The sequence below is a fragment of the Coffea arabica genome, chromosome 10c, assembly GCF_036785885.1.
Source record: "Coffea arabica cultivar ET-39 chromosome 10c, Coffea Arabica ET-39 HiFi, whole genome shotgun sequence".
Lineage (NCBI taxonomy): Eukaryota > Viridiplantae > Streptophyta > Magnoliopsida > Gentianales > Rubiaceae > Coffea > Coffea arabica.
Genome location: NC_092329.1, coordinates 27,082,149 through 27,109,895, shown reverse-complemented (window position 1 = coordinate 27,109,895; position 27,747 = coordinate 27,082,149). Strand labels below are relative to the sequence as shown.

The 27,747-nt window shown below is 35.7% G+C and overlaps 1 long non-coding RNA gene across 1 annotated transcript; it reads right to left on the bottom strand.

The window, feature by feature from the left end:
* Positions 1 to 14,650: 14,650 nt before the first annotated feature.
* LOC113707619 (uncharacterized) lies at positions 14,651 to 27,460 on the bottom strand. Its single transcript, XR_003452307.2, has 2 exons — positions 24,846 to 27,460; positions 14,651 to 15,270 (listed from the first exon to the last, which is right to left on the bottom strand). It is a non-coding gene; the product is annotated as an uncharacterized lncRNA (long non-coding RNA).
* Between the last annotated feature and the right edge of the window lie 287 nt (positions 27,461 to 27,747).

The following is a 27,747-nucleotide window of genomic DNA, read 5'->3' as shown; positions in this document are numbered from 1 at the left end:
TTTGCTTAAATAGGTGAGTGTTCTATATACGTTTTGTTTCTATGACTATGAGGATTGTTGTGACTATGTGGTTATTTGTGAACATTTGATTAAATGTTAATTGTTTTCTATGATTTCTAAAATGAACTTTTGCTAGGCGAGTGTGTAATTTATCGCACTCGACCTAAATAAATATGAAATTTTCGGTGATTAAATGTTGAAATACTAGTTGCGCATGAATGTAAGCCTTTTTGGCTGAACGGGGCCCTTGCCCTTGTTACCGATCGACTCGAGCCAGAAGCGGACTCGGTCGGGCGATATGGTGACCTGGGTGAATTTGGTATACTCGAGTATTACTTTGTAGTCCGGCCACGTCCGGATGGGTGGAGTCCGGCCAACGTCCGGAAAGGGATGAATGAACGAACGCAGGCACGAGGGTTTTATTTCTCAAAAAGGAAATTTTCAAATCATTGGAGGAATAAGGGGAAATGTCAAGGGAACGAACGAACGAACAAATAACTCCTCGTGAGCCTGTATCCTTTTAATGAGTGTATTATCATTGCTTTATATGCGACATGTTTTCTGGATTATTTGTTATTACATGATTAATGTCGTTGTCCAATTACTTGTTTTTGTATATAGAATATCACTGAGTTTTTAGCTCACTCCTTTAGTTGTTTTCCTTAACAGGGGAAGGCGAGCAAGGACGGGAGCTCGGTTTAGACTAGCCTAGACTAGTTTTTTTTTATTTTGTAATGGGTCTCGCCCTAGTGCTTGGCACGGGCTGGATGTGTGGTGAACTGAGTACTTTCGTCTATTCGATGTTTGTACTCCCTTTTGGGATAGTAATGCACATAAGTTTTGCGTTAAGTTTGGATCGTCGTTATATTTATTCCCGTGATTTATTTCGATTTTAATTGAGGATTAAAGTGAACGAGTGAGTCCTGGCAAGAGCTGGGCAGACGACCCGCCGAGCCCTTTGGTACGCCCTAGGGGGAAGTGGGGCCGTCACAGGTGGTATCAGAACTTAGGCTTCAGATTCCTGTAGTGTATCCTAGGCTTGAAGTTTAGGATGCCGGACTGTGGGATTTGATTTGATTTGAAAGTTAAGCAATTGAGGGATAAAACCTATAGTTGCTTCGCGTAGTCGCTGCGCAGAGTGAGCGCGGATGAAGTGGCGAATAAGTATGAAGGAGTAAGTGTTTGTTCGAGCATAAGTTATGGATCATAAATGTTATAGGCTTTAAATCTTTCTCATGGTATCTGAGGACCATAGATAGGTACGTCAGGTAGGAATTTCGATTGTAGATAGTTTACTCTTGGGACTGCAGCTCGAGATGTGAATTATTTTATTTCGGATTCTTGTGCCTGAGTACTCCAGAATTGAGGCGCTGCTAAGTACTTGAGACTTGCATTTTGAGAACATGAACAGGCTTTGTCTGGCTAGAGTGAGTACAAGATATCAACGGGCACCTTGGGAAGTGGAGTAAGAAACCGGACGAGGGTGATTTTCACTGAGCGTGGGACTATAAGTTGTGTTTCTTTCATTTTGCCCTTGTATTGTCCCTACATGTCATTTACGTGTGGTATGTGAATACCTACATATATAGTACTTGCTGAACTTGACTTTGTCTAAGTTGAAATGTCCCTTGGTGTATATGACGCATTATATTGTGTATATTTTGGCGTGACTTGTATATATATGTATACATTTTGATCTTTTGATTATTTTGAGTATTCCAACCCTTTAGTTCCTTGATTGGAATTTCGAGGACGAAATTCTTTTAAGGAGGGGAGATTGTGACACCTCAACTTTTGAGATGCTATTGTTTTACGGTTTCTTTAGTTCATTTTATTTTAAAACATTATTTTGTTTCAAGGAAGATACTAAAGTTATTTTTTTGGGTTTGATTTAAAACCTTATTTTGTTTTAACAGACTAGAAACCCTAATAGTTACTTGTGACTATGTTTAAATCCCTCATAATTGACTCAAAACCCTAATTTTATTCTATGAAATTGTGAAATTCATCACATTTTTCTTAAAATTCTTTTTATTTGGAAATTATTCATTTAATATGGCCCTACTACCCAATCATCCCTTAATAAGTGCAAATGAACCTAAAAAGTAGGGTTTCACTTTTCGTTTTCAAGTTGGAGCAAGTTAGGGTTTTTCACGTTTTTCCGTAGTATGATTATTCGGTACCGAGTGAGGATCAAATTTGGTGCTTAAGAGTGACTTTTAGGTGAGAAATAATATGTGATTAAGAGCAATGATATAAAGTTGGTGAATAGGAAGTAAAAATCCTAATACGGGGGATTTAAGGAAAAACAGTGCGAACCGACGTGTACCGGGTACTACCGATTTAACCACCACTTGACCACCACTTTCTTGCCATACAAGCTTATCACTAATTGAGCAAAATATCTTCCCTCTCATGATTACCTATTGACCAACATATGTGGCCCAAAATGCAAGGAAAGAAAGAGAAAATTGTGTGGTTGAGGTTGAGCCAAGTGTTGGCCAACATGTGGACTAAATTAAACCTTATCTCTCCTACCTTCTTATAAGACAAACTAAGCTCTTTCTTCTTCATTTTTTCTTGCTTATGGACGAAATTTTTGAGAGAGAGAAGGGAGAGCAAGAGAAACCATTTTTTTTCTTCTTGATTTGCACCAACCAAGTGAGGAAATCAAATTCTAAACCGATTAAAGAGTGAGTTGTGATCTTTGGAAGCTAGGGGAACTAAAATTTTCAAGAGGAGGTGAAGTGGTACTCTTGCAAGCCTTATTTCGAGGTATAAAATCTGATCTATGGCTTTGATCATTTTACTCTTGTTTAAGATGTTAAATAGTTCATGTTTTGGGTTAGATTACAAGTTATACAAGTTGTTGTGATGATTTTTAGATGATATAAGTGAGTTAGGATTTGATAAATTTCTGCCCAAACTTGCTATATGGTTACTATATGTTGAAAATAAGATTATACAAGGGGCTTTGGTAGTGATTGGAACAAGGAATTGAAGAAAGTTCAATTGAAAACCAAAATTTCCAGATTTCTGGAATTTCATGTTTCACTTCTGCCCGGTTCTAGTACCCCATGTTAGAGGCCGAATTGGGCTTGGAATAAAACATGAAAGTTGTAGAGAATGGTATTTTATAGGTGCCTATAAAATTTCAGCTCAATCGGAGTAATGTAGCTTGTGAAAAGACCAAAATACCCTCACTATTTTAAGGTTTTTCCCAATAGTCCGTTTGGTCAGTTTATCCAGTTTATCATGTTTATTCACTAGGATCCGTACTGATTTAGCCTTTTTCCAAAACATGAAAGTTTTAGTACCCTGTCTTACCTTTTCAACTCTACCAAGAACGTCTCAAATGGACCTCGGTAGACTGAGATATGGTCATTTGAATGCAGTACGGTTGATTAGCCGAATAGTTGGAACCAGGTTATATGAACTGGGAATTTGATTAGGTGACCCTGAAAATTTGACTAAGTGCTCTTCATGGAAGTTGTAGGACATCGTCTTAGATTCGAAACGGTATAAGTTACATACTAATCCTATAAGCGTAGCCTCGGATGTGTTATTTCCGCAACCACACGTCAAATCTGTCTTTTGTAACTTCATTCCCGCACTTGTTATCACTTGATTTTTGTTCTTATGTTGTTATGAGCCTATGGAACGGCTATTTACTTGAATCTATGATATGTATGACTTTGGGTTGGATTGAGTAGAAGAAGGAAGCCAAAATGGCTGGAAAATTAGGTAAACACAAAGGGCATGCTGCCGAAATTTACGCTCGAGGACTAGAAGATTATACTTATATTTTGTACTAGTAGTTATTTGGATTTTCTTTAATTTACTTAAACTTTGGAGGGGTTTAACTGTAATATTTTCTCTTGGCTATTATTAGGGTTTTTTGGCGATTGAGAGTGTTATCCGGAAGGATACTTTGGACATTATTTTGCTTAAATAGGTGAGTGTTCTATATACGTTTTGTTTCTATGACTATGAGGATTGTTGTGACTATGTGGTTATTTGTGAACATTTGATTAAATGTTAATTGTTTTCTATGATTTCTAAAATGAACTTTTGCTAGGCGAGTGTGTAATTTATCGCACTCGACCTAAATAAATATGAAATTTTCGGTGATTAAATGTTGAAATACTAGTTGCGCATGAATGTAAGCCTTTTTGGCTGAACGGGGCCCTTGCCCTTGTTACCGATCGACTCGAGCCAGAAGCGGACTCGGTCGGGCGATATGGTGACCTGGGTGAATTTGGTATACTCGAGTATTACTTTGTAGTCCGGCCACGTCCGGATGGGTGGAGTCCGGCCAACGTCCGGAAAGGGATGAATGAACGAACGCAGGCACGAGGGTTTTATTTCTCAAAAAGGAAATTTTCAAATCATTGGAGGAATAAGGGGAAATGTCAAGGGAACGAACGAACGAACAAATAACTCCTCGTGAGCCTGTATCCTTTTAATGAGTGTATTATCATTGCTTTATATGCGACATGTTTTTTGGATTATTTGTTATTACATGATTAATGTCGTTGTCCAATTACTTGTTTTTGTATATAGAATATCACTGAGTTTTTAGCTCACTCCTTTAGTTGTTTTCCTTAACAGGGGAAGGCGAGCAAGGACGGGAGCTCGGTTTAGACTAGCCTAGACTAGTTTTTTTTTATTTTGTAATGGGTCTCGCCCTAGTGCTTGGCACGGGCTGGATGTGTGGTGAACTGAGTACTTTCGTCTATTCGATGTTTGTACTCCCTTTTGGGATAGTAATGCACATAAGTTTTGCGTTAAGTTTGGATCGTCGTTATATTTATTCCCGTGATTTATTTCGATTTTAATTGAGGATTAAAGTGAACGAGTGAGTCCTGGCAAGAGCTGGGCAGACGACCCGCCGACCCCTTTGGTACGCCCTAGGGGGAAGTGGGGCCGTCACAGGTGGTATCAGAACTTAGGCTTCAGATTCCTGTAGTGTATCCTAGGCTTGAAGTTTAGGATGCCGGACTGTGGGATTTGATTTGATTTGAAAGTTAAGCAATTGAGGGATAAAACCTATAGTTGCTTCGCGTAGTCGCTGCGCAGAGTGAGCGCGGATGAAGTGGCGAATAAGTATGAAGGAGTAAGTGTTTGTTCGAGCATAAGTTATGGATCATAAATGTTATAGGCTTTAAATCTTTCTCATGGTATCTGAGGACCATAGATAGGTACGTCAGGTAGGAATTTCGATTGTAGATAGTTTACTCTTGGGACTGCAGCTCGAGATGTGAATTATTTTATTTCGGATTCTTGTGCCTGAGTACTCCAGAATTGAACTTGAGACTTGCATTTTGAGAACATGAACAGGCTTTGTCTGGCTAGAGTGAGTACAAGATATCAACGGGCACCTTGGGAAGTGGAGTAAGAAACCGGACGAGGGTGATTTTCACTGAGCGTGGGACTATAAGTTGTGTTTCTTTCATTTTGCCCTTGTATTGTCCCTACATGTCATTTACGTGTGATATGTGAATACCTACATATATAGTACTTGCTGAACTTGACTTTGTCTAAGTTGAAATGTCCCTTGGTGTATATGACGCATTATATTGTGTATATTTTGGCGTGACTTGTATATATATGTATACATTTTGATCTTTTGATTATTTTGAGTATTCCAACCCTTTAGTTCCTTGATTGGAATTTCGAGGACGAAATTCTTTTAAGGAGGGGAGATTGTGACACCTCAACTTTTGAGATGCTATTGTTTTACGGTTTCTTTAGTTCATTTTATTTTAAAACATTATTTTGTTTCAAGGAAGATACTAAAGTTATTTTTTTTGGTTTGATTTAAAACTTTATTTTGTTTTAACAGACTAGAAACCCTAATAGTTACTTGTGACTATGTTTAAATCCCTCATAATTGACTCAAAACCCTAATTTTATTCTATGAAATTGTGAAATTCATCACATTTTTCTTAAAATTCTTTTTATTTGGAAATTATTCATTTAATATGGCCCTACTACCCAATCATCCCTTAATAAGTGCAAATGAACCTAAAAAGTAGGGTTTCACTTTTCGTTTTCAAGTTGGAGCAAGTTAGGGTTTTTCACGTTTTTCCGTAGTATGATTATTCGGTACCGAGTGAGGATCAAATTTGGTGCTTAAGAGTGACTTTTAGGTGAGAAATAATATGTGATTAAGAGCAATGATATAAAGTTGGTGAATAGGAAGTAAAAATCCTAATACGGGGGATTTAAGGAAAAACAGTGCGAACCGACGTGTACCGGGTACTACCGATTTAACCACCACTTGACCACCACTTTCTTGCCATACAAGCTTATCACTAATTGAGCAAAATATCTTCCCTCTCATGATTACCTATTGACCAACATATGTGGCCCAAAATGCAAGGAAAGAAAGAGAAAATTGTGTGGTTGAGGTTGAGCCAAGTGTTGGCCAACATGTGGACTAAATTAAACCTTATCTCTCCTACCTTCTTATAAGACAAACTAAGCTCTTTCTTCTTCATTTTTTCTTGCTTATGGACGAAATTTTTGAGAGAGAGAAGGGAGAGCAAGAGAAACCATTTTTTTTCTTCTTGATTTGCACCAACCAAGTGAGGAAATCAAATTCTAAACCGATTAAAGAGTGAGTTGTGATCTTTGGAAGCTAGGGGAACTAAAATTTTCAAGAGGAGGTGAAGTGGTACTCTTGCAAGCCTTCTTTTGAGGTATAAAATCTGATCTATGGCTTTGATCATTTTACTCTTGTTTAAGATGTTAAATAGTTCATGTTTTGGGTTAGATTACAAGTTATACAAGTTGTTGTGATGATTTTTAGATGATATAAGTGAGTTAGGATTTGATAAATTTCTGCCCAAACTTGCTATATGGTTACTATATGTTGAAAATAAGATTATACAAGGGGATTTGGTAGTGATTGGAACAGGAATTGAAGAAAGTTCAATTGAAAACCAAAATTTCCAGATTTCTGGAATTTCATGTTTCACTTCTGCCCGGTTTTAGTACCCCATGTTAGAGGCCGAATTGGGCTTGGCATAAAACATGAAAGTTGTATAGAATGGTAATTTATAGGTGCTTATAAAATTTCAGCTCAATCGGAACAATATAGCCTGTGAAAAGACCAAAATACCCTCACTGTTTTAAGGTTTTTCCCAATAGTCTGTTTGGTCAGTTTATCCAGTTTATCATGTTTATTCACTAGGATCCGTACTGATTTAGCCTTTTTTCAAAACATTAAAGTTTTAGTACCCTGTCTTAGCTTTTCAACGCTACCAAGAACGTCTCAAATGGACCTCGGTAGACTGAGATATGGTCATTTGAATGCAGTATGGTTGATTAGCCGAATAGTTGGAACCAGGTTATATGAACTGGGAATTTGATTAGGTTACCCTGAAAATTTGACTAAGTACTCTTCATAGAAGTTGTAGGACTTCGTCTTAGCTTCGAAACGGTATAAGTTACATACTAATTCGATAAGCGTAGTCTCGGATGTGTTCTTTCCGTAACCACACGTCAAATCTGTCTTTTGTAACTTCATTCCCGCACTTGTTATCACTTGATTTTTGTTCTTATGTTGTTATGAGCCTATGGAACGGCTATTTACTTGAATCTATGATATGTATGACTTTGTGCTGGATTGAGTAGAAGAAGGAAGCCAAAATGGCTGGAAAATTAGGTAAACACAAAGGGCATGCTGCCGAAATTTACGCTCGAGGACTAGAAGATTATACTTATATTTCGTGCTAGTAGTTATTTGGATTTTCTTTAGTTTACTTAAACTTTGGAGGGGTTTAACTGTAATATTTTCTCTTGGCTATTATTAGGGTTTCTTGGCGATTGAGAGTGTTATCCGGAAGGATACTTTGGACATTATTTTGTTTAAATAGGTGAGTGTTCTATATACGTTTTGTTTCTATGACTATGAGGATTGTTGTGACTATGTGGTTATTTGTGAACATTTGATTAAATGTTAATTGTTTTCTATGATTTCTAAAATGAACTTTTGCTAGGCGAGTGTGTACTTTATCGCACTCAACCTAAATAAATATGAAATTTTCGGTGATTAAATGTTGAAATACTTGTTGCGCATGAATGTAAGCCTTTTTGGCTGAACGGGGCCCTTGCCCTTGTTACCGATCGACTCGAGCCAGAAGCGGACTCGGTCGGGCGATATGGTGACCTGGGTGAATTTGGTATACTCGAGTATTACCTTGTAATCCGGCCACGTCCGGATGGGTGGAGTCCGGCCAACGTCCGGAAAGGGATGAATGAACGAATGCAGGCACGAGGGTTTTACTTCTCAAAAAGGAAATTTTCAAATCATTGGAGGAATAAGGGGAAATGTCAAGGGAACGAACGAACGAACAAATAGCTCCTCGTGAGCCTGTATCCTTTTAATGAGTGTATTATCATTGCTTTATATGGGACATGTTTTCTGGATTATTTGTTATTACATGATTAATGTCCTTGTCCAATTACTTGTTTTTGTATATAGAATATCACTGAGTTTTTAGCTCACCCCTTTAGTTGTTTTCCTTAACAGGGGAAGGCGAGCAAGGACGGGAGCTCGGTTTAGACTAGCCTAGACTAGTTTTTTTTTTTTTATTTTGTAATGGTTCTCGCCCTAGTGCTTGGCACGGGCTGGATGTGTGGTGAACTGAGAACCTTCGTGTATTCGATGTTTGTACTCTCTTTTGGGATAGTAATGTACATAAGTTTTGCGTTAAGTTTGGATCGTCGTTATATTTATTCCCGTGATTTATTTCGATTTTAATTGAGGATTAAAGTGAACGAGTGAGTCCTGGCGAGAGCTGGGCAGACGACCCGCCGAACCCTTTGGTACGCCCTAGGGGGAAGTGGGGCCGTCACATTGTTTGTTTTGTTTTTTTTTCTCACGGTAGTTAAACCGAAGAAAAGAAACAAGAGGAACTAAATTTGGGTTGGTCCACTTTTGCATGCTACTTGGACTTGGTCAAAAATGGAGGCAATGGAGAAACATGTCTCTCTCGGTTGAGAAATTGGAGCAAGACAAGGGAAAAAAAATCCTGCAGCTTTCCTTGACTTTTTCCTACTCTCTTGGCTGGAAAAATGAAGAAGAAATATCTCTCACCTCCCCTCTCTCTGGAACCGGCCAAAGCAAGAGAAAAAAAAATGAGGAATAGGGCTGCATGAAGCTTCAATTAGATAGACATAACTCTAGTCTTGGTCAAGGTTGGTCAAGAGTTATTCTAACAATTACCCCTCACTTCTATATTCTCATGTTATGTTCCTACTAATTTCTTATTCTAGTGTTAATTTCTATAAAGGTTGATCCAACACTAATATAGGGTACATCCAAGTTATTTAATCACAAGAAACAAGTAACAAGTAAACACAACACCTTCAATTCTAAAACAAAAGCATAAAATACCCAATAAATTTCGGGCTCTCACAGTTATTTGCTCCAATTTCTGTATGTATTGAAACATCATATTTTCAACACTTGGTTTCTTTCCTTGAGCAAGCGAAGGTAGATATTGAGATCCCTGCGACTGACCTGGGAACCCAGGCGGTCCCATAGGGGTGATCCCTTGATTTCTCCATGATAAATTAGGGACATTTCTCCATCCCTCATTATATATATTAGAAAAGAGATCATTCATTTGAGAACATGGCTCTAAAGATTGAGTTTTGCTTTTTAGCAACAATTGCATTTGATGCATTTGACAACTCAATTCGGTCACTTGTGAATCCAAATCCTTAGAAGTAGACACTTCATGGACATTTACTCTTTTACCTCGACTTGCCTTTTGTTGAGAGTTACTAGCAAGTAACTCAAATATTGCAATCAATTCTTCCAGAGTCTTATCACCAATGTACCCTTTTACTGCAGAATCTACCATGTTTTGAGTCGTGAAAGTCAAGCCATCATAGAAAAATTGCACTTGTAGAGCCAATGGATACTGGTGATGAGGACATTGAGCAAATAGCAACTTATACTGTTCCCAAGCTTCGTGAATGGGCTCTCCCTCCATTCGAGTAAAGGAGTAAATTTTGTGACGGCCCCACCTCCCCCTAAGGCAAACCAGAGGGCTCGGTGGACCGCCTGCTCAACTCTCACCAGGACTCACTCACTCGTATCATGTGCATACATCCATAGACAATAAGTAACACATCCACTTCAACTTAATATATACATTGATACTCAAATAAAAGATAAAAAAAAACTTCTACACACCAGAAGTCTCCAAGGTGATTACAATTCGAGTACAATCAACCCTAGTCGGGTACTAGCGTTAGTACATATTCAAAATTCAAAATAACTAGGCTATGCTAGTCTATACATGTCTCATGCCTCGCTCGTACCCCCTGTAAGGAAAACAAATGGCGTGGAATGAGCTAACAGCCCAATGAGGTTCCAAATAACCAATTGATCATTATTTAAACATGTAAGTATCACGTAGTAAAGTAGTGAGCATGAAAAGTTCATAAAGTTGAACAATACGACTTCAAGTAGCAAATCTCAAGTGAGCGAGTGTAAAAGTTTTCAGAAGAAACGATAATTCAATAAATAATAATCACTCCAAAGTATAAGGATACGGATGGCTCTCAAGAGCCAAATTCCCATCGCATTATCAGGGCTTGATCAGGTAATAGTTGACACTCCGTCAACCTTCAAGTAAGTAACCAATCTAGTAGAGCACCACTTAACGCCAATCTCCGTTCACTGATCAACCCCCTTACCGGGCCCGAACGCCAAACATGAATGAAAGTGGTAATACTCGAGTATACCGTTTTGCCGAGGAGATACACTCCACTCGACATTACTAGTTACCCAGGGTTTGTTATCTAATCGACCAAGCCCTTGCCGGTTCAACTCGATTAACTAGCCACAGGGTTTCTAGGATTCCAGACAAGATGAAATTTGTATGCAAGTATAGCATTTCAAGTGAAATCATGGAACAATAGCAAATTTGATTAGGGCAAGTGCGATAAAGTACACTCTTGCCCTAATATTTCACGTATATAACATGTAATCACATTGGTCACGTATCAAATACAAGTATTAAGTGCAATTCAATATTTGAAAGCACTCACCAAAAGATATAGTGCCGTTACTGGTCACTTTCAGGTTGTACTCCAGGTTCGGAGTCCAAATCTGCGATAAAACTCAGTTTGAGAATTTTGAAACATGACTAAGATTCAAAACTTAGACGTTTCATTCAATAAGAATCAAGAAATTGAAATTCACTTGAAGAATAGTCACAAAATGGTTGCTCGCTTTTCAAACTGAAAATTTTTGTAACATGTATACTTGGAAATAACTCTTGAGTCGAAAGTGCAAGGAAAATGGGTTTATAGTGGTTATTACCGCTTTTCCTAAGGGTACAAGTTCGGCTAGATTCTAACGTATAACCATCGATAACCAAAGTTACAAAAGTCCTAGAGGGTTCAAGTGATATTCATTCTTAACCCTTACTCAAGTTGCAAGTGTATCTCTCTAGTCTTCGAACGTGAATTTGGGCAGCATGCCCTTTGTGTTTACCTAATTTTTCAGCCATTTTGGCTTCATTATTTTTCTCATTCAAACCCAAAAGTACACACACAACAATCTAACTTCAATAGCCGTCCAATAGACTCAAGACAATACGAGGACAAAAGTTCAAGTTAATAACAAGTGCGGAAATGATATTAAACAAAACAGATTTGATGGGTTTTTGCGGAAATGTCACAACTGATACTACGCTTATCGGATTGGTGTACAACTTATACTGTTTCGAAGCTAAGACATAGGGCTACAATGTTCATGGAGATCCCTTAGTCCAATTTCCAGTGTAACCTGGTCAAATTCCCAAATTACAGAGCCAACTTCCAACATACGGCTAATTAACTGCACTGCACTAGAATGGTCATATCTCAGGCTACCAAGGTCCGTTTAAGGTGTTATTGGAGGCGTTTAAAAGCTAAGGCAGGGTACTAAAACTTCCATGTTTTGGAAAATAGCTAAATTAGTACGGATCCTAGTGAATAAACATGATAAACTGGATGAACTGACTAAAATGGAACACTGGAAACATCCTAAAATAGTGAGGGTATTTTGGTCTTTTCACAAGCTACGTTGCTCCGATTGAGCTGAAATTTTGTAGGAACCTATAAAATACCATACTCTACAATTTTCATGTTTTATATCAAGCCTAATTCGGCCTCTAACATGGTGCAATAAAACCGGTCAGAATAGAGCTGAAATTTTCCGGAAACCTGGAATTTTGGGATTCAATGTAACCTTTCTTGATTTCTTGCTCCAATCATCACCACAACCACTTATATAAGCTGAAATACAACATATATTAACCATACAGCAAGTCTAGGCAGAAAATCATCAAACCCTAACTTACATTCATCACCTCAAATTCATCCCAACAACTTGGATAACTACTAATCTAACCAAACTATGAGGTATATAACAACTTAAGCGAGAAATAAAAGAACCAAAGCCATGGTCAGACCTTATACCTCGATAAAAGAAGCTTGCAAGAGTAATACTCCACCTCCTCTTGAAATTTTTGGTTCCCCTAGCTTCCCAAAGTCACAACTCACAAATTAATCGGTTTAGAATTTTGTTTCCTCACTTGGATGATGCAAATCAAGATGAAATGATGAAACTCTTGCTCTCTCTTTCTCTCTCTCTCTTGAGCTCGACCAAAACAGAAAGAAATGAAGGAAAATGAGCTGAAATGGAATATAAGAAGACAAGACAAAAGGTTTGTCAAGAAACCATAGGTGAGTGACACTTGTCACCACCAAAGCCATCCAAATTTCTCTTTCTTTTCCTTGCATTTTGGGCCACATATTTCAGTCACATGGCTGAGGATGAGGGGGGGATATTTTGCAAAAATATCAAGGATATGTGGTAGTAAGAAAGTGGTGGTCAAGTGGTGGGTTCAATCGGTAGTGATCGATACCCGTCGGTGTGACGCGTTTTCTCTTAAATCGCGTATACTAGGGTTTTTAGCTTATAATCACTAACTTATTATTATCACTTCTAGTCATATGATATTTCCTCATCCAAATGTCACTTTTTCCTACCAAATTTGATTCTCACTCCGTATCGAATAATCATACTACGGAAAAATGCAAAAACCCCTAATTTGCTCTTAACTTGGAAACGAAAAGTGAAACCCTACCTCCTAGGTTCATTTGCACCTATCGTGGGGTGATTAAGTAGTAAGGCTATTCTAAATTATTAATTTCCAAATACAAGGGTATTTTTAAGAAAAACATGAGAGGTTTTACAATTCCATAAATTGAATTTAGGGTTTCAGTTGAAATATGAAAAATTTGAGGAAACGGCCAGTCACAAGTGAAACTAGGGTTTTTATTAGACTTTTAGGGTTTCTAGTCTGTTAAAACAAACAAGGTTTTAAATTCAACCCAAAGAAATAACTTTAGTATCTTCTTTTGAAACAAAATAATGATTTAAAATAAAAATCAACTAAAGAAATCGTAATATCCTCTTTGAGACTAAACAAAGAAAAATCCTAAAAGTTGGGGTATCACAAATTTTGTTCCTTAGATCAATAGTTTTCTGCGGAGAGTAGTACTTGGTCATAAAGATATTGTAAACATCTTCCCAAGTTCTCAAAGATCCCTGAGGTAAGTTTAGCAGCCAAGATTTAGCACGGTCCTTGAGGCAGTAGGGAAAACACCTCATCTGCAAATCATCTTCTGATATCCCACTCAATGAAAAAGTCTCAACCACAGAGTAAAATTCTCGGATAAAAGATAGTGGGTCTTCATTAGATAGACCGTGAAAAGTAGGAAGCATATTAAAATGAAAGGTTTTGAGCTCGTAATTCCTAGCCCTATCACTTAGTTGGATACAATGTGGGAAAGCTGCTATCACAGGATGTTGGATGTCCCTCAAATGAAGTCTAGCAGGTGGAGCTGGTAGTGGATTTTGATTATTAGGAATGTTCAAAGTCATCTTAAACCAAGGTACCTAAGCAAGAAAAACAAAAACAAAAGTGAAGAAATAAAAATAAAAATAAAAGACAAAATAACAAAATAACTAAAGTTGAAAAACTTAGCGTCGTCCTCGGCAACGATGCCAAAATCTTGATCGACAATTTCCTACAAGTGTACAGGATCGATCATAATAATAATTTACCTAGAGTATTTCAGGATCGAACCTGCAAGGATGAGTTAATTTTCTACTTTAATTATTCTAACAAAATAATAAAATTCAAATTCAAGAAAATAATAATAATCAATTTAAATAAAATAATGGTGAGAAAACAATAGACGTGAGTCTAGGATTTCAGGTTTTAATCCAAAATTTGAGTCAATTATCCAGTTAATTTCTTAATAAACCATGAATGTATCATACAATTGTATTTTAGATTATCTCTCGATACATCTAAAGTGTGTTTAATTAAATCCTATGTCTCTCTCGAGATCGCAAGTATTCAATTAAACTCTTTAAGAACTTTAGTGATATAAGTGCGTCAAACAAATCCTCACTTACTCTCGTGATTAGGTTAAGTATATTTATCTATCTAGTGCACGGCTGTATCTCCTTTCTCAATTCAATACAAGCCCTAAGAGCATGTTTATGGTGGCCAAACATAAACATGTAATTAAATCAAGATAGATAAATTATAGAAAAAGCAAGAGATTAAACTAGAAGAATTAATCAAATTCCTTCACAAAAACCCTAACCCTAGAAACAATTTAGTTCAACATGATTTGGAAATTAAAACTATGAATTCAAAGAGTTGCTACAAAGATAAGAAACAAAGTAAGAAAACTTCTCAATTGCTTGCTCCAATCTTCTCCTTGCACCCTCCATTGATTCGCTTTCATTTGACCTTGATCTCTCCAGAATAATCTATGAAAAGATGTTAAAACTAACCTAGACTAATGTTTTCCACCCCTAAAAATGTCCTACACAGCCCATATTTATAGTTTTTAAAAGGTTACAAGTGAATCCCCCTTGGATTAAGTATCTTTCAATTTTAAAACAAATGCGTGCGGCAAGACCCGATAAAGATGGGCGATAACACCAGGGATAAGACCGGCGCCGGAGTTCCTTCAGGTTTTAGCCCTCCGCTTCATCAGACCAATACCAGTGATAAGACCGATGCAAACACCGGCACCAAAATTGGCCTCACAAACACTGATTCATTTTCTTTCTTAGCCGTTTCTGATCAACACCTCGTCATTTTTCTCTTTTCCCTCTTTCAGTGTTTTTTCGCACCATGTTTTAGCCATTCTCTCTCCAATTGAGCTTTTCACCTATTAGAACAATATAAGAGTAAAATTAAATAGTTTCTACTCAAAATAAAGCTCAAATAACATGGTTAATTAGCAATTTATACCTATAAATTTACCACAAATTACACCCCATCAGTAAGGAAACAAAAGGAAAAACCACAACTAGCGTTAAGCTAGTGTGGTGATGTTACATGTTCATAATACATAATAAAATAAATAAAGTATGAATTAAAACAAGTAAACACATAAGAGCATATAGAACACATAACACATAAGCAAAAGATCTAGATGCAAAAATCTTAAGAAAAGCGCATAAAACACATAAGCATGTAAGACACATAAACATACAAAAGCTATCTATTACAATGGGGGATCTAACTACAATGTAAAAATGGGAAAATATAATAAAATAAATCTATCTATCTTATATATTATATTTAGGGACCTAACTGCAATCTAAAATGAGAAAATATAATAAAATAAACCTATTTATCCTATCTATTACATTTCTCCATATATTACAATTTTTGTAAAAATAAATAAAAATATTACCTATCTATTACATCCTGAGACATTCAAGTACCCCCCAAATAATTATAAAAATTAAGTAAACAAACATAAAAAAATTGAATAAAAATTTGAAATAAACAAATAACAAAAATATGTAAAAACATATAAATATACATGAGCGCAAAAGAATATATAATTGAAATTTAAAAGATAACAGGGATACCTCCCTTTTGATGTGGTGATTAAATGAGGTAAAGTTGCCCTATTTATACTCAAAATCAAAAAAAGATCACGGCACCAATTTAATTGAAAAAATATATATAAAAAAGAAGTACCAAATTCACATTATTATGTTAGAAAATATAAATAAACTCAAATACTCAAAAATACAATTTAAATGCATGCAAGAGAAGTATAATTAACAACTAAAGGAAGGGAACAATTTTAATTAAGGAATAAAAAACTATTAGAGACCAAATTGAAAAAATAGAAAGTTTTTGGGGTCAAAATATAATTTTATAAAAATTAGAGGTGAAAGTTGAATAAAGATAAAGTTTATGGGTCAAAATGCAATTAAATTAAGGGTCAAAATAAAAAATCTAAAATTTCTGGACTAGAATAAAATTAGTCAGAAGATTAGGGGCCAAATTGCAAAAATTATTTCTAATTTGGGCAAAATATGAAGAAGCAAAATTGAGCTATAATTTTTTTTTTTTTTTTTTTTTTTGTCAATTGGGCCGGACTACTCTTACCCAAAAGAAAAACACAGGCTAATCCATAAAAAAAACAAAAAAGCAAAATCCATTGAACAAAGTTTAAATATAGTGAAAATATTGGGCTAAACATGAAAGCCAGTCCAAACCCAATAAGAAATAAAAAAAAAACATGTCCTAACAAAAAAATAAATTCCCAACTCACTCTAATTTTTCTTTCCTTTTTCTTTCTTCTTCTTCTTCCGTTCTTTTCTTCTTCTTCTCTTGTGGATTGTTAGATAGGATTTGAGGATCAAGTCTTGAGAGCATTTGTGATTATATAATGCCAAAATTTAATTTTAAAGGAAATTGAAAATCATGTCACATTACAATGTTGGTAAAGTGCCCATTTTGTAAAGTCCATTTTGTTTAGCATTTGAAACTTTCATCAATAATCCATGTTATTCCACTATAGCGGTAATGGCAAAAAATTGTGGAACTATTAGAGTATTACTTGAATTATTATTTGGAATAATTGCTATAATACTTTTGTGATATAATGTATTTGAGATAAAAATATAATTTAAAATATAGGATTTGAGGATCAAGTCTTGAGAGCATTTGTGATTGTATAATGCCAAAATTTAATTTTAAAGGAAATTGAAAATCGTGTCACATTACAATGTTGGTAAAGTGCCCAATTTGTGAAGTCCATTTTGTTTAGCATTTGAAACTTTCATCAATAATCCATGTTATTCTAGTATAGCGGTAATGGCAAAAAATTGTGGAACTATTAAAGTATTACTTGAAGTATTATTTGAAATAATTACTATAGCACGTTTGTGATATGATATATGTGAGATAAAAATATAATTGAAAATATAAAAAAATAGATTGAAAAATATGTTTATAATGCAAATGAAATATTGTGTTAAATATCTCATCTATCCAAACACACTCATACATTTCCTTGAAACTATTAAATCTCTACGGCTGCTAGCAACACGCTACTACGTAAGTCTCAATCTTCAAGAGTATCAGATATTTGCCTATTCAACAAATGACAACTTTTGTACAAATATAGAAGTTGACCTTTGATAAAAAAAAAAATGACAACTTTTGGATAAAAAAAAAAAGAAATAGTGATAGCTTTTTAGTCCTTCATAGCTATTCACCGAAATTTGTTTACTAGTGCAGCTGCTTTCGATTAGATGACAGATTTTATTTTCAATCTTGGCACCGCCCAATTTGGTCCATAAAATATTAAAGAGGGTTAAGCCACCCGGACAACTAAGGAGATAAATGAATCTCGGTAGCGGGTAAAGTTTACTCCAGCACATTTAGCATTATGGAGAGCAAATTTTCTTATGCTTATGCTGTTTCCACAATACCATCCACATTTTTGGTACAACTATTTTCTTATTATTTCAATTGATTAAAGATTGTTCCAAGAAATATTAGGATACTTTTATATATAAGTAATACAAGATCAAAGATATGTACCCTATTAAACACTCATTTATGAATAGAATAGCTCCATTAATAACTAATGAACAACAAAATGATTCATCTAATGTACAAACAAATCTTATAAAGGATTTATAAATCAATTTTTTCAGGAATACAAAGTTATTTCATGACATCATCATATTTCTAACGAATTTTTGTTTATTTGATGAGACCTATTTCAATTTCATCCTTTTATCCGAAAGAGATGTTAACAAACCATCAACAACATCAAGGACCTCATTACCAGTACTACATTTGATGAATTATGGAGGGAGGAACTCACTGCGGTCTAAAATGTCTTGCGAACGGATTTTAACCCCCAAATTACTAAGAATATAGGAAACAGGATGGCATAAACTATTTTAGGGTCAATGGCACTTTGCACCCGTCAATTATCTTTAATTGGATTTTATGCCCTAATACTTCATTTCAGCAATTAACTACCATCAATTTTTTATGTTTAACGATCCACAACATTAAATTAAATTCTCACAAATTAAAGCAGTTTTAGATCTGTGAAAAGACCTTGTATATCCTGGTTATTCTTTTTCTCCAATATTTTCTTTGATAAATCACTAATAAATGAAATTTTGGCTTTCTAACTGATAAGTGACTAATTTACGTAATAATTGTATGACATTTTATATTATTTTTAGTCACTTTGGGTATATTACTGGAAGAAAATGAATTATTTTGGCTATAATTGGTGAAAAATGCTTTTAAGTAATTAAATGAGGTTTTTATCGCTTTTTACTTGGATTTTGTGCATTTTGACAGTTTTAACACATTTTCGTATTTTGGCTATAACTTGAGCTACAATGATCGGATTGAGATGCTTTTTAAACCAATTTGAAGATAAGAGATAGATCTACAACTTTGGTGAAAATATCTGAATCCAGTTTGAAGGTTTTCTAGGTCAAAAAGCCGAATTACAGTAGCTAATTTCAATTGGTCGAAGCTGAAATAGGATAGTGAGCAATCAAGCGTATTTCGGTTATTTCTCAGCCTGCACAGATCCAAATGAGGTGATTCTTGATGCATTGGAAAACTAACTCAAAGAGCTACAAGTTTTGTGTTTTGGTCAAGAGTTAAATCAGCTTTTATCATCAAGAAACATTCAGCTGAAGTTGACGCAAAATCGGAACAGAGCTGGAAATTGAACAAAAGTGCACCAAAATGTCACTGTAGCAATCCGATCGAAACTTGGCCGGATTTGTGGCCGGATTGTGGTTAGAGAAGGCTGCTCTTTATGGGAAAAAATTATTTTTACCTCCAACAAGTCACATGCAATGCCAGACATGTGAGAACTACTTTGCAGCTGTAAAAGGGTGGTGTAGGCCTCATTTTCTTGACTTCTTTCATCTTTATATAGCCAAAACTTGCAAGATTCAAGGAGGATCATACGAGAGAACTTGGACTGCAAAAATATAGCTCTTCCATTTTTCTTAGTGTAGGATAGTTGTTTAGATAGTTCATCCAGTCTTGTTCATTAGCTAGGCAAAGATGAAGATGGAGGATGAAGAAGGCAAGGAGATGAACTCATGTGACAAGGGTTACATTCCTTCCAAACTCTTTATCTTTTGTACTTGATTCCAAGTTTAGTTAATATACAAGTTCTGGATTTTGTATTCAATATGTGTCTTTAAAGTTTATGCCTTGGGTTTGGTTGAACTTTCTATGATTGTTAGTGTTTATTATTTGGTTATTTGATCGCTATGATTTGAGCAAGTTATTTAACGCTTTTGCCCTGTAAATCATGATTAATCTGGTACCACTAATTGTGATTATCTAAGGTGTTGTTTCTGCAATGAAAATTGAGATTTGACACTGGTTCAAGAAGTTCTAAACATACGAAGTACACTCACAAGAGTAGAGGTGCACCTATATGGTTTTAGTGATTAATTTCATGTAATTTCATTGAAAAAATGAGCTTGTAGCTAATTTCATAACCATGAGAATAGGTATGGATTAGTTATAATTATAGTTGATTCACTACGAAAGTAAGTTTCATATGTATAAGAAAATTACACCATAACTAGTCTAGATAGTAGTATTCAATGATCCAAATATAGCACTTGCATGAGTAGTTAGGAATATCACAACCTAAGGACCTTTCATTTGTTATTTTCTTGCATAAGTTCAGTAGGTTTTACTTTTTATAATTCATTGATAGTCTAAATAATAGAGAAGGTTTAGTAGTGCAGGTAATTGGTCAATCTTCCTCACGGGATCGACCCGATATATACCCTAAACTACTAGTTGACCTGTCTACTTGCAGTGAAACGAATGTAAATCGGATTTTTTAACTTGTACGTATAGCAAAACCCGATCAAGTTTTTGGCGCCGTTGCCGGGGAAGATTTGGCAATATCGGTGTGAAGAGCAACTTTATTAGTTTAGACATTTTAGTAGTTATAGTGTGAATTTTATTTTCTGTTATTTTAGTGTTTATTGTGTATATGTGTTTTATAACCTATTCTTTTTACTAATCTTGCTCTTAAGTTGTTTAAAAGCAATTTTAGGTGATGAGGAGGATAGATTAATTTGGAGGACAATGCTTGAGAAGTGGAAGATTGGCAATGGATGGTTACCAAGTGCCAAGCTTCTTCAACAAAGGTAACCAGGAATTTACTGAATGCATGTCTTTTAAAGATGGTTTAAGATGCTTAAAGGCTAAATTTGATGTTATGATGCTACAAGTTCAAATGGACACAATTATGCATGAAATTGAGCAAGGGAGTAATGTTAATATTTTTAATTCTTATCATGTGATTTGTGACTTGTGTGGAGGTTATCATGCTAGTAATACATGTATGCAAGTACAAAATGTGGATTATTATGATGAATTAGAGCATTACAATCCTTGTTTTGATCGATATAGTGCTAATTGGAGTAATTCTTCTGCTTATGGTTGGGATAATCAATGTACATATAGTGATTATCCATATTCTTATGGTTACCAACGTGAAAGTGTCCAATATGAATCAAAATCATCTTGGGAGTTGGCAATAGAGAAGTTAGCTAATGCACCTCTACCTTGGGAATTAGGAAGTGAACTATTAGCTAATGATTCTAATGCATCTTGGGAGCTAGCTGTAGAAAATTTTTCTAATCAATTTGAAAAGGTAGCAAATGCAACTTCTGACCGTTTTGATAGGATTGAGGAAAGAACAGATGGATTAACTTCTCACTTTGGTAGAATGCAGCAATTGAAAAGGTAGCAAATGCAACTTCTGACCGTTTTGATAGGATTGAGGAAAGAACAGATGGATTAACTTCTCACTTTGGTAGAATGCAGCAATTGAATGCATTATGGGAAGCTATTTCCTCTAATAATTTGCCAAAAGATCCTAGCATGAATGGTGGGAATGTTGTATGTGAAAATGGGTTGCATTTTGATCAAAATGATGATTCTAACTTGTGTTTCAATGAGAAAATGTTCATTTCACATAATAATGTCTTTGGAGCTAACTTTGAATCTCAAGAGGTGAGTTTTAATGACTCATTTTTCATCCCTCTTAAGGAGTGTATAAAAAGTACAGGTTTTAAAGATATTCCTACCCAAGGTACTCTTATGGCATTTCCTTTGGTGAATTCTCAAGTGGTGCATATTCAAGGTAATATCTATGAAACACTTGGGATAGGTAAGTCACTTTCATTTCTCACATTATTAGATCATGTGGCTTTTGCTATAAAGTCACCATTTAATGATCCACCACGTCCAAAAATGGTGGATTATTCGTTAACTAAAGCTCCTTAATAATGACGTGATATAGTCAAGCTAATGACTATAAAGAAGTGTTAGTTGGGAGGCAACCCAACGATTTCTTATTTTTAGTAAGTTCTAGTTGTTTAACCAGCGTTTTTGTGTGTTTTGTAGGTGGCAATGGCAAGGGTTCACGCAAATGATTTCAATGACAAAAGTGTCTATATTGAGGCAAAAAGGGAGTTTTCATGTTCAATTGCTGCATTTCATGCATTTAAAGTGTTTCATGTTAAAATTATAATCATGCATGATCATGCTAAACTTGGATTTTATTTAAAGAATATGAAAGCAAGTGGATACTAGTAGAATGCGAAAGATTGGCCAAGCAAATTTGGAGGAAAAACTACAGAAAACAGCTTTTTCTGCAGCAAATCTGGCCATAAATCCGGCCAAATATTGGCCGGATTGAAGGCCGGATAGTCAGGGGAGAAAGAAAAATTTTTTCGGGCTCACTGGCCAGAACCCGGCCGGATTGTAAAAAAAAAAAAAATTCTGGCTAGAATCCCTCCAGCAATCCCTCCACGAATCCCTCCAATTTCTGGCCGGATTATGAACAGTAACCAGCGTAAGATGAATCCGTTTCATGGATTCCTCACAATTTTTCTCCCTTCTTCTTCAACCCAACTCACACACTAACACCTCAAACACACACCACTCACTACAACACCACTTTTCACCATTTAATCTACAAATGACCTTCACCAAATCACTTTCTCCCATCCTCTAGAGTGAATTTCATAGTTCATATTCTTTCAAAAACAACTCTAAAGTGGGTTCAAGCTTACCATTAGTTAATGTTCTACCTTCTTGAAATCACTCAATTGAGGTCAAAGTGGAGTAAGTTTCTTGGGGTTTTCACATCATATTCATCACTTAACATCACCAAACCAATTTGAGGTAACAATTCTTCACCTAACTTTGTTATTTGAATTTTGCCATGATTGAATATTTTCTATTTTTAGGCAAATTTTATATGTGAAGTTAGGTGTATTTATTTGAGCTTGTTGATGCTATTGGTGATTGTTAGTGATAAATAAATTTTGTGATTTGCATTTATTGTATTTATTTGGTGAATTATTGCTAGTTTTATGTTAATTTGGCTTGGTAACAAAGTTGCATATTAAGTAGCCAAATGTAGCATTTTAATTAGCTTAGTGGGAGTTTTTGATATTCATGTGAGGAATTTAGATTACCTAACGAATGAAAAGGTGCTTGATTGAATGATTTCTTGAATTCTTAGATAATTCTAAAAGAAGAGTTGAATTGAAGATGGTGTTAATTGATGAAATTCATAAATGCACTTACAATTTTTGTGGTTCAATAGTTTTTTGTATTTCATGAATTCTCACAAAAGTCATTTATATTTTGGTTTGGTGTGTTTGCCTCCATTTTGAGATTACTTTTGTAATTGAGGGAATTTGATCATTGATGACAAACTGTATAAATGGAACTTACTTTGTTTATGATGGTGGGTTTATTTTGTGAAATTAGCTTCCCTTTTCTTTGGATACTAGTGCATATATTTTGTCGCGCCCCATTTTTGATAAATAAATAAAATGGTTGAAAAATGTATTTTTTTGTGATTGGAAAATGAATTGTGATTTAGAAGAAAAAATGGGTCTAAATGGGGGGTTGAAAATGCGACGATTTGACCCAAAATTATAGTTTAAAAAGGGTTTGAAATAAAAATTGGAGTCGCCACTTGGTAATGAGTTAAGGTGTACCAAATCACCAAAAAAATGAATTTTTAAAAGAAAAATAGGAAAAAGTAGTAAGAAACCCCTTTTAAACGACTCCTAGTCCACGTAAACCAAAGAAAAAGGTTCGGGAGTCACATTTGACAAAGGGGAAGGCAAGGATAAAAATCCAAGGCACCCCTTCGACCTAGCCAAGGCTAGTTGCGTGATTTAATCAAAGATTTTCTTGTTTTAACCAAAGAATTTATTACATTTGGATGCACTACATGAATGCAAACCCTAGACCTAGGGGTATTGGGGGAAATTTCTCTTCAAAGGTTGAGTGGTGCCAATCACATTAATTGTGAAGCCCAACAACGATCCTTTGAAGGAGTCATGAATAATGCGAGTGGGATGCAAATGAATGGAATGCATGTATGTAATGTGAGGGCATGAGTTTGAAAAAGCAATAAAAGACAATAATGTGTAAGTGAGAGTGTGCACGTGAGTGGGCAAGGTGCAGTATGTGAAATGATAATATGGAGTGCATGTGTGCAAGTAGTGACAAAAGTGCTCGTGTGCAAGTGAAAATATAAAGGTGCACGTGTGCAAAATGGGAGGAAAAATGAAAGTGTGATGAGGGTATAAAATGGTAGAGTGGATTTAAAAATGCATGAGCCTAGGGAATTCATGCATATTGGGTACGGGGGGACCTAAATTGTGACTCAATTTGCCCTTTTATAGAGGGAATACAAGCGTGCTAAGGTTTAGAAAAAGCCACACTCGTCTATATCCCATATTTAAGGGGACTCTCAAGCAAATGAACCCTATAACTAGCATGAAATGCAAAAATCCTAAAATGGAGGGAAAAGGGGTTCGAGGGGCATGCAAAATGATAAAACTAAAAAGAATGCATGACATGTAATGAATATGCAAACATGTACTAACGAGGGGAAGTCCCTAAGGGTCTAGCATTGGACTAGTTCATTCTATGAATTCCGACTAGCGTTGGACTAGTGGAAACGTACATTCATCCATCACATTCATTCAGGCTATGGAAAGCAAGTAGACATGCCAAACACTTATAAACACATAGCACATAACATTTAGCATGCTCGACTAGATGCAAGGCCCTAACAAAGCAAATTAACACGTAGCAACTAAGCATGCAAGACACATAAGGCAATTAAAGCCCTAACTATTACATTTGCTAGCTAGGCACATGACTTCGATAGGTCTTCATTGAATGCTCCTCCAAGCCCTATCTATTACAAGCCAAGAGGTGTACACATACCCCATTAAAGAATAACTTAAATAAAAGTAAAAGTAGATGAAATAAATGCAAGGAATTAAGGAAAGGCTAAGAAAGCAAAGTAGACATGTATTTCTCACGTAGCACGTTGGTTCACATAAGAGAGACAAAAAAAGATAAAAGAAGTTATACCTCCCTTGAGTTGATGCCTTAAACGGAATGAAATCACTTATTTATCCTCCAAAATAAAAGAAATGGTCAATGTACCAATTTATTTGGAAAAATTAAAGAAAATAAGCAAACACAAGCTCACTTGGTCACAAAACCCCTAAAGTCATGACTGAATTGCAATTGAAACAAAGCATAGTAATTAATTGAAACAAACATGCAATAAAGTTGTAAAATTAAAACTACCAAGGACCAAATTGATGAAATTATTCAATTAACTGGGCCCTAGTTGAGTTATCCAAGAAACAAGGGACTAGACTGCAATTTTGAGAATATTTTCATGCAAAACACGCAGAATGCTTCCTTTCTCATTGCTGGTTTCTGCAAATTTCAGTTACAACCTTTCATCCATTTCATCATGCAAACAAATTCACCAAACCAAGATTTTAACTATCAATCATCAACTAAACATGAAATTTTGTTGCAGGATTGAAGCAAAGAATTGGAGTTGACCGAAAGGAAAAGGAAAACAAAAAATGCAGCAAGGTTCTCTGCAAATTTTCATGCTAAACTTCTGCTATCTCGCATTGGCAGACTCACTAACCTCTCAAATCGAAAACCAACTTCAAGTTCTTGTCATGCATGCAAGGAAATGACAAAAATCAGAAACACTAAAGATCTTTATGCAAACAAAAGTGCGGACAAGGTTTTCTGCCAAGGGAAAATATACAAAAAATGCAGCAGCTACAAAGACTTTCCACAGTTCCGACCTGCTGCCATTTCACTTTCAGATTCAAACATATGCTTCAATTAAACTTTCTAGACTGAACATCAAACACTTTGAATCCAAACAGTAAAATCGTTGGCAATTAACATCCAAATCATGCAAAGGAAACCCCAGGATAGGATCACTAAGCCTTAGAGCTTCCTCCTATTTGGTTTCCTTTCATTGCAGCATTTCTGGTTGCTGAAGCCTCTGCAATTCTTGCACTTCCCCACAAATTAAAAAACAGCTTTTCAAACACAATTAAATCCAAACAAACTACCACACATTCTTCTTATTTTTGCATCATGAAACTTGTAGATTGAAACACCAAAAGTTGGACACGAAAGCATGTAAAATCTGGACAAAACATTCGTGTGACAGTGGTTTAGCAACCTGGAATTCACTTTTTCATTAAGCATCCGCATATGGTTCAAGCATTTCAGCTTCCCCAAACATGCAAACCCAACACCCTTTGCCCAATTTATATCATCAAGTAGGTAATGAAAGCCTCTTGGTGGACTGGGTTGTTACAGGCAAGGAAAACAGCAAGAGGAAACACACGGATGAACTACGACCTGCTAAAGTTTACTCAAAAACTCTTCATGGATGCCAAATCCATTGCTTACATGCCAATATATTATGTCCGTTCCCATCCCAACAAAAACATGCAACTCACATGTATTACTACCAAAAGAAACAGCACAAAAGAAAGACATACCAATCCATAAGACAACAGGGCAATTTTATTGACACTAGATAGCAAAATTTTGGTAAAACTCGAAACTAACCATGCGACAAGGGACTGCTGCAACGAGCTAAAACTCGAGCTCGTTGCCGTTTTCCCGCAATCTTGACTTCACGGACGCATCAGAGATAAAGGGAACCTCTAGACAGACTTCTAAAAAAAATCATCAAGTTTTGACACTAAGCATGCGAGTGAGAGCAAAAACTGGATTCACATGGTTTCAAAGTCACGGTTTTATCAAGCTCAGGTGAGTTTCAAACTTTCCAACTCAAACCAGAAACTGATAATCACTTCAACATGGAGAACAAAGACTGAAACGATAAAGTAAAGCCCACATATTCATCAAGACTTCATTTTCTTCTCCTAATTCATATCGACACAAAAATCTGAGTCAACAGGAACATGGAATCGGCAGGAACAGGGATAGGAACAGGGAATGAAAGTGCCGACCAGAAACAGGAAATGAAGACAGAAACCAAATATAATTCTGTGTATGTATAGAGGAGAAAGATGAAAAGAAGAGGTTACCTGACAGATCTTGTCTTGAGGAAAATGGAGACCGGAATTCAGAAGGGACCTGCAACTGGCTTTGATGAAGGCAGTGCAAAATCTGGAATTTTTCTGGCCCTTCCCGTTGCTCCCTTTGCCGTTTTTCTATTGACGCTTTCAAACCTAACCCCCTCTCTTTTCACTTTGTTCTCAGTCGGTCACTCCCTAATCTCTCCTCTCAATTTTCTTAGCCGCCATCCTCCCTGGAATCCTCTGCATTTTCTTCTCCTCTCCCTTTTGCTCTCGGCTTCAGCCACTACTAAATCTTTCTATTGTTTCCTTTCTTTTCTGCCCAGAAACTCTCGCCGCTAATCCTTTTCCTCTCAGACTTCAGCCCCTCCCTTTCTCTGTTTTCTCCTCCAGCCGTCCACTGCCCAAATTCAACCTTGCTTTCTCTTGCTTTTAGTTTTTCTTCCCGTTAGCTCCCTCAACTCCTCCTGCGGCTGCTGCTTTTTTTTCTTTTTATATCAATTCCCCAACCTCCTAAACCCTGCTCTCAATGGCCAGCAATCAACCTCCTCTCAGCCTCTTATCTTGGCCATCCGATGGGCATGTACCACTCTTCTTTGCAAGCTGCCAAAATACGCAGCTTGCATGCTTCCTTTTTTTTTAAAGTATAATATAAATAACAATAAAAACAAAATAATAATTCAAACAAACTTAAACTTATATAAAATGTATAAAATTAATAACCAAAAGATAAAAAGCTAAGATTTTCCTCTTTTTCCTTTCTTCTTTTTCCTTTTTTTTCATTTTTCAATTTTTCATCATTTTTTCATTTTTAAATAATGAAACTAAATCTGAAACAACTACAACATATATTTTGAACGCCTTTCTTTTTTTTTTACTTTTTCTTTATGATTTTT